Genomic DNA, 7,368 nt, shown 5'->3' with positions numbered 1-7,368 from the left:
TTTGGTGAATCATAGACATTTGATTTCATTTGAGGCAAAACAGAATATTCTAAAATACATAAGCGCATGTTTTATATTGAGCTCATTAAAGGGGAAATCCCATTTTCTCTCCATAATCCATTAAGGGTGCCACAACTGGGGTTCTCTAAAGCCCAGTGAGACACTCTATTTCAACATAGAAGCAATATCATTAGAAAAGTACAACACCACAGGAAAAACAGACTCAATCAAAATGAAGAGTCCTGTAGAGCAATAGGCTCCGTAAGTAAAAGGACGGGCCGGGACGGGGAGAAATGTTTGCAGTACATGTAGCTGACGAAGGATTAGGGTCCAGGATACATGAAAACACAGGCACCTCCTACAAACCAGCCACCGAATGACGGCACGCGTTCATGCAGCACTTCACAGACCTGGTCTCAAGACCCATCTATGCTCTTAGGTTTGAGCACCCCAAAGGGTTCCTGTGTGGTAGGTTATTGGTATCCTATTGGTATTTACTCATTAAAACTAAAGCACTCAATTTAAAGGATGTATTTAAAAATGCATGTTAAATAACAATTATGGAAAACGGCTTCATGTTACATGTTTGAAAACCTCGGTAATGTCTAGCTTAACAGGAGACAGCCGGATCCGCCTGTCTGCTTCTGCAGCCAGTCACTCTGTTCAAGAAGATGAAGGAAATGGAACGTCACACGATGGGAAGTTGGAAAAGGAAGGACTTTGTGGAACCCCTTCCCCACTGGGCCCTCAGGGTCCTCAGACAACAGTTAGAACGACTGCATTTGAAAAACGGATAAAATATACGAACAGAAAAAGCTTGATTGGCCAAACAACTTGGAATGGTGAGCATCGTCACTAATAATGAGGGAAACGTGATTGACTCGTCGCTTCCTGCTTTCAGATTGACAAAAGGCAGAAGGTCTGAGAAGATGGAGTGTTGGTGGGGGTGGAGGGAGGAGAGCACATTCGTTTCTCTGGGAGTAAAACTGGCGCCATTGGATGGTTTTTGAAAGCTGACCCAGCAACCCTGGGCCATGCCTGTGGTCACCTCTCTCTGCGCACAGCATGGGCTCCCGGGGCCCTGTGAGAGTGCGGCTCTGTGGTTGCCAGGTCCTCAGGAGACTCGGGCTCCTTCAGGCTCGAGAAGCAGGGCTGGCGAGGACCGTGTCCACGTGTGCAAGGAGCCTGACGTGGATGTTCACAGCTGAACTGTCTGCATCCAGGAAAAGATGGAAACTCCCGAAATGTCTGAGCAAGAAAGTGGATAAATCGTGGCCTATTTGTCAAATGCCAAGCAGTCAAGCAGTTAAAATGGGTGAACGTGGGCTGTAGTGTCCGTGGCTAGCCCTTGGAGAAATACTGAGTGAGCTGCCAGAAGATGAAATATATGCCATGTGTGCAATTAAAAATAGTTATTTATAAAGAGAAAATATGCAGACATCAATGGAAAACATGTCATTCAGAAAAGTAATTCAGAAAGGAAGGGAGAGGAAGAGAGTGGGGGTGTCAACAAAAGGGACCTCGTCTGAGTCAATTTTATTTTTTCTTAAAGATTTGAAAGAAAATTTTAGCAGGTGTTAATTCTGGGTGGTGGGTAATGAGGTTGACTGCCATGGTTTTCATGAAATACTTCAAATATCCAGAAAAGTACAAATCAGTGTTCTAATTCTTGCTAACCAAATACACCCACGTGAAAGGGGAGATAGGAGGTTTAAGATCTCCATTTTGTTCCTGGCATGTTCCATAACACATAAAGGCTATCACTTGTCTTCCTCAATATCCACTCTCCCCTTCTTCAAATTCTGATTTTCAGTTGGGCACAGAGCCACCTAGAATATTACCGTCCCGGCCGATGGACCCTGTCTTGAAGGTCAGTGACCCTAATTATGCTCCAGGCGCAGTGCATTTGTACGGATAATCACTTTACTGTGAAAAACCAGTCAGGGCTCCAGCATCATTCATGTCCTTCCGGTCACCGCGTGCCTTAGGAAAATAGAAGAGGCTCCAATTATCCTTTGCCCTACAAGTCGTTTGAATGTCACTTAGAGTTCCTAACAATTTCAAACACTGGAAAGGTCATAGTCTCTTAGCATTTCGATAAAATGGTATATAGTTTATATATCTTTTGGGGCACTTTTCTTCTTTTCAAATTGAGTAAGAACTCAGACTTTTGTGGCCCAAAGGTAACAGCAGTCTCAGCATATTATGAAGCAGAATTTCCAATCCTTTCTTCCAGCAGAGGAGTCAGTCTCTAAGGACACAGGGAGCTCCCTGTTCCTGGGACTGCAGTCCATCAGGAGGGCCGCAGAGGATGCTGGACCAGGGGAGATGCCCTGAGGGCAGGCGGGCCTGGGCTGGGCTGGGCTGGGCTGGGCTGGGCTGGGCTGCCCGCAGTTCTGGAGGAGCCAAAGGCTTGATGACAGGCCTCCTGGTAGGCCCATGCCAGCGTCCACCTGTCACAGCGACCCGGATGCAGTTTGCAGCTCCATTTATTTTACTGGCAGCCTTGTTTTTAGGGCGCCTGTGTGTGCACTGATTTAATTGTTCTTAATTCCCACAGTGATGCTTTTGTTCTAATCTGCCAGATTGACAATTTGAGAAATACTTTTTAAAAAAATTATTGTTGAAAGTAATACAGATGTCCCCTTGTCCTCCCCTATTGACATCCCCCCACCCTGCTCCCGCCCCTCTGTTCATGGACTATGCACATATGCATGTACATTCTTTGGTCGATCTCTTCCCTCCCCTCTTGAGTGTCTCCAAGTCATGCTCTTGTATTGCCGGCAAGATTGCCAGGGACAGTTTGTCCTGTTTCTACTTTGGAGTTTAATCTTCATGGTTGAGAAAGGAGCTATAGTTTTTCAACACCTGATTTCATTTTAGTTAGAAATTAGAAAACATTCAGAAAAATATAAAGAAGACCAGGCCCCGGAGTGTCATCCTGATGGGCCATGGTCGTGGATTTGATCTCTGGTCAGGGCACGTACAAGAAGCAACCAATGGATGCAACAACACATCGATGTCTCCCTCTCTCCCTCCCCCTCCCCCACCCCTCCCCCCTTCCATTCTCTAAGATCAAATTTAAAAAAAGGCAAACCTCGCCTGGAATCACACACAGACCCACACCGTAATGTGTACTTCCAGGACTATTTCTAGGCAGAGATACTTTTAAAACACAACCTGTCCTCTGGATACTGTTTTATAACTTGCTTTTCCACTGTGGTTAGAATGCAAGCAGACACGCTTTGTGGGCAGGCAACATAGCAGTGCGGATTAGCACTTTAAATGGGGAATCCGTTTGATTCAACCCTTCCCCTCCTAGGAACTTATCCTAAGGGGGAAATAAAATGCAAGCAGCGTAAAGGCCAGTACAAGGATAGCCATTAAAATGCCATGGTGGCCCCGGCCGGTCTGACTCGGCTGGTTGGCCATCATCCCATGCACCAGTGCTGCCGGTTCAATTCCTGGTCCGGGCACATGCCCCGGTTGCAGACTCAATCCCCAATAGGGGACATGCAGGAGGCAGCCCATCGATGTTTCACCCTCACATCGATGTAACACCCCCCCCTCTCAAAAAATCAATAAAAATATATTTAAAATGGGTAATTCCAGAAATGTGTTCTGGGGCTATAGTCGCACATACACAAAAAGGTTTTAATTGCAGCCCCCCCCCCCTTTTTTTTTTGGTAAAAACAAAATATTCGAAATAACCTAACTATCCATTCAGAACTAATAAACTACAAAATGAGCTGTAAGATACAATGTTAAGTAAAACAAAACAAAAGAAAAAAACAGCCCAGTGGTAGAGTGTTGACCTATGAACCAGGAGGCCAGGGTTCGATTCCCGTTCAGAGCACATGCCTGGGTTGTGAACTTGATCCCCAGTGAGGGCTGTGCAGGAGGCAGCTAATTGATGATTCTTTCTCATTCCGATGTTTCTATCTCTCCCTCTCCCTCTCTGAAATCAATAAAAATATATTAAAAATAATTAAACAAACAAACCAATGCATTTGTGATCTATAATGGTTGAAGGAAGGTGAGCCAGGTAAATAGGGCTGTTTTGTTGTTAAGTTGTAGGGGTTCTTTATATATTCTGGATATTGGACCCTTATCAGGAAGGCTGGAGACTTCACTGTCTACCTTTTTATAGTTTTGGGATTTCATACCAGCTGTACGTATTGTTCTACTTTGACCCCATGATCCATCTTCAAGTGGAAACTTCCGCTTACCAGATCCAGGTCTCATTTTACTTAAAATTTAGTTATCTCAAGTTTAATTCCTTGTCATCCTATCAGGATTAGCACAGCCACACCTTGGCAGAGAATCTTGCAGTAATGCCCTCCCCCAACATTCTTCCCCGCCTTTGCAGCGCTGGAAGGATTGAATGAAAACGCTTCTTGCTTCCTTGTACCAAAGCCCACCACCTCCTGCCACAGCCCGTCTGGAAGAGCTGGGGGAGTGAGGGAGGAGCTGGTTTGGGGTGGAAAGATTCTATTCAAAGGAATATGCGAAGAGGTGGGCAGGTAGAAGCAGGCAGTGCTCCAGGGAAGGGAAGGAGACCCCGCTAAAGAAGAGGGCTGAGGGTGGTATTGCTTTAGGAAAGGAAGCAGGGGGTTCGCTGGAGCTGGTTCCCAGCGTCCAGGAGTTGATTCTAGGGATGTTACCGAGAATAAAGGGCCCTCCTGCCCAGGTTGGTGGAACTGGCGCAGCACCCCCCGAAGAGTGAGGACCAGGCCCCGGCACCCGGTCCTGGTGGGTGGTGGTGCCGCATGGAACTAGCTGGAGACCAACTCAGCTGGGACACTGGTATCTATTTATCTATTTATTATTCTTTTTAAAATTCTTTATTGTTTAAAGTATTACATATGTCTCCTTTTTCCCCCATTGACCTCTTCCCGGCTGCCCCCACCCCCCCACTGCCTGTGTCCATTGGTTATGCTCATATGCAGGCATACAAGTCCTTCGGTTGATCTCTTACCCCCTCACCCCCGCCTTCCCTCAGAGTGGGACACTGGTTTTAATGCCGCCTCTGCTAGAGTTCACACACTATATTGACCTTCCTCACCCCCAGTACCATCACATCCTAAAGCTATTTTATTTCCGGCACAATTTCTACTCTTCCCTTCTACCCCTTGCTTTTTCAAGTTTGCTTCATGTAGCAAGCAATGATGCCTGTGAGCAGGGCTTCTAGCTAGAGCAGAGGGTTTAATAACAGGGATGGGCTCACTCGCACATGGATGAGGATCTTGACCGTCGGTCTGGGCAGCGGGACAAGGTAGGGAACAGGGCAATGAGCAGGACAAAGGAGTCTCAAAGTGTGCCGAGAGCCAGCAACAGAACTGCCCATCAGCCCTGACAGCCAGGGCTGGGGCAGTGAGAGCAGACAGAAAGCTGTGACCAGCAGGTGATGGGGCAGCTCACAGGGAGGGCAGGGAGGCAAGCAAGAACCAGACGTTTGGTTAGGACTGGCTGGGGTGGGTGAGGAATTACTGGCACGAGGTACTTGCAGCAGGAAGGCAGTTTGTTCACATATTACTCCCCGCGCCCAGGAGGGCATATGCCCGCCTGGAAGGAGGAAGAGCATGCAGTGGGTGCCCAGGGGAAGATGTCGCAGGCGGTGCTGCCAGCCGAGTCTGCAGGCCAGGAGGAGGTTGCCCTGGAGATGTGTTTGGGAATCCTCAGCGTCTAGACGCTGTAGCCTTCCTAGATAATGGATGGAACCACCCAGGTAAAGTATACAGAGAGGGAAACAAAAGATTCAAGGTAAAAATCTCTGTGGGACTCCAGCATCGGGAAGCAAACTACATAAAAACCAACCCATGAGATGGCTGAATCTCTATTTCTAAATACATATCTTTTTATATTACATGTTTCTGGTTACATACTGTGTTTCTAAATATATAGTCTCTGTTGTAAATATGTGTTTCTGAATAGACACACATGTACTCACATAGAAAAGGCATATCAGATGGGTCATGGTTTATTTCAGATGCGCTCATTGCGGCCTTCAGCTCTTGGTGACGTTGTGCAGCTCCGGGTAGAACGCACACAGCACCCTGAGGAGTTAGCTCTTGCCTTTCTGAGAGGAGCCCAGCGTTAGGCCCTCAGCATGTGAGGATGGAGAAGACAGGGTCGCCCTGCCAGTAGTGCAGGGTCTGGTTAGGGAGATGAGGTGTAGGCAGGAGAAGAAACATTAGCCCAAGATGGTGCGAACCAAGAGCCACCTAAGGACGTCCCATGTCAAAGGCAGAGGGACGCTAAGGAAAGAGTTCAGATGAACTGCGCAGCTGCCCGTGTGTTTTCTCAGGGACATCCTCACCAGGTTTCCGTGGGGTTATATTGTCTCTTTTTGGGCCCCAGGCAGCTTCAGCTCAGAGAGGTCGATGTGCCCAAAACACATCAACTGGAGAGCGCGTGCGGCTCCCTCCATCCGTGCTGTGGTCCCTTCTAACGACAAGTCCATGTTTTCATTAGCGCTCTCTGCGGTGACCCTCCAACCAGTCTGATCAAACCGTGTTCCTGACGTCGCTTCAGGGCTGTTCTCCAGCGCGGATGACTGGCACGCCTTCCGTCCCACCAGGCGCTCTGCCACCTGCCCCGCAGGCCCAGCTGGCCTGCTTAGCTAAACCCAAAGGGACGGGCAGAATGAAGCTTGTTTCTGCCTCCACTCCTAACCTGGGTGGAGCTTTGTGCTGGAGAGGTACTTCCCGGTGTGGTGTTCTCCCATGCCCGTCTTCAATGAGGCGAAGCTGTGCCGCTCTTACTGTTCGCACCCCGGTGGGAAGTGAGGCTCCAGCTGTAATGAACCCGAAGCCATCTGCTTGCAGGGCCAGCAGCCATGAAACCCGCTTCTGAACTATGATGATGATGATCCCTGCGGGGGCGATGGTGTTTAATCGTCTTTTATTGTTCTTTGCAGGAAAGGCGAGATTTAAGTAGGACTTAAAGGTGGAAGAAGAATGAAGTCCTCCCACACTTTTTGAGGTTATCTTGACTTCCTGGAGAGTTAAAAACTACACTGATGTAGTGTTTGTCAAGGTGGAGTTTTTATTTAAAAATATATTTTTATTGATTTCAGAGAGGAAGGGAGAAGGAGAGAGAGAGAGATAGAAATATCAATGATGAGAGAGAATCATCTATCGGCTGCCTCCTGCACGCCCCCTACTGGGGATCCAGCTTGAAACCTGGTCATGTGCCCTGACTGGGAATCAAACGTGACCTCCTGGTTCATAGGTCAATGCTCAACCACTGCCACACTGTCCAGGCAAGATGGAGTTTTATAACCAAATAAGAAAATAACATAGTTTATTACTGTATTAACAATTATAAGTGTTATTTTAAATCTTTTTATAATAGTAATTGCTAATG

This window comes from Eptesicus fuscus, chromosome 4, assembly GCF_027574615.1.
Source record: "Eptesicus fuscus isolate TK198812 chromosome 4, DD_ASM_mEF_20220401, whole genome shotgun sequence".
NCBI classification, from domain to species: Eukaryota; Metazoa; Chordata; class Mammalia; order Chiroptera; family Vespertilionidae; genus Eptesicus; species Eptesicus fuscus.
Note: the sequence above shows the minus strand (reverse complement) of the source record.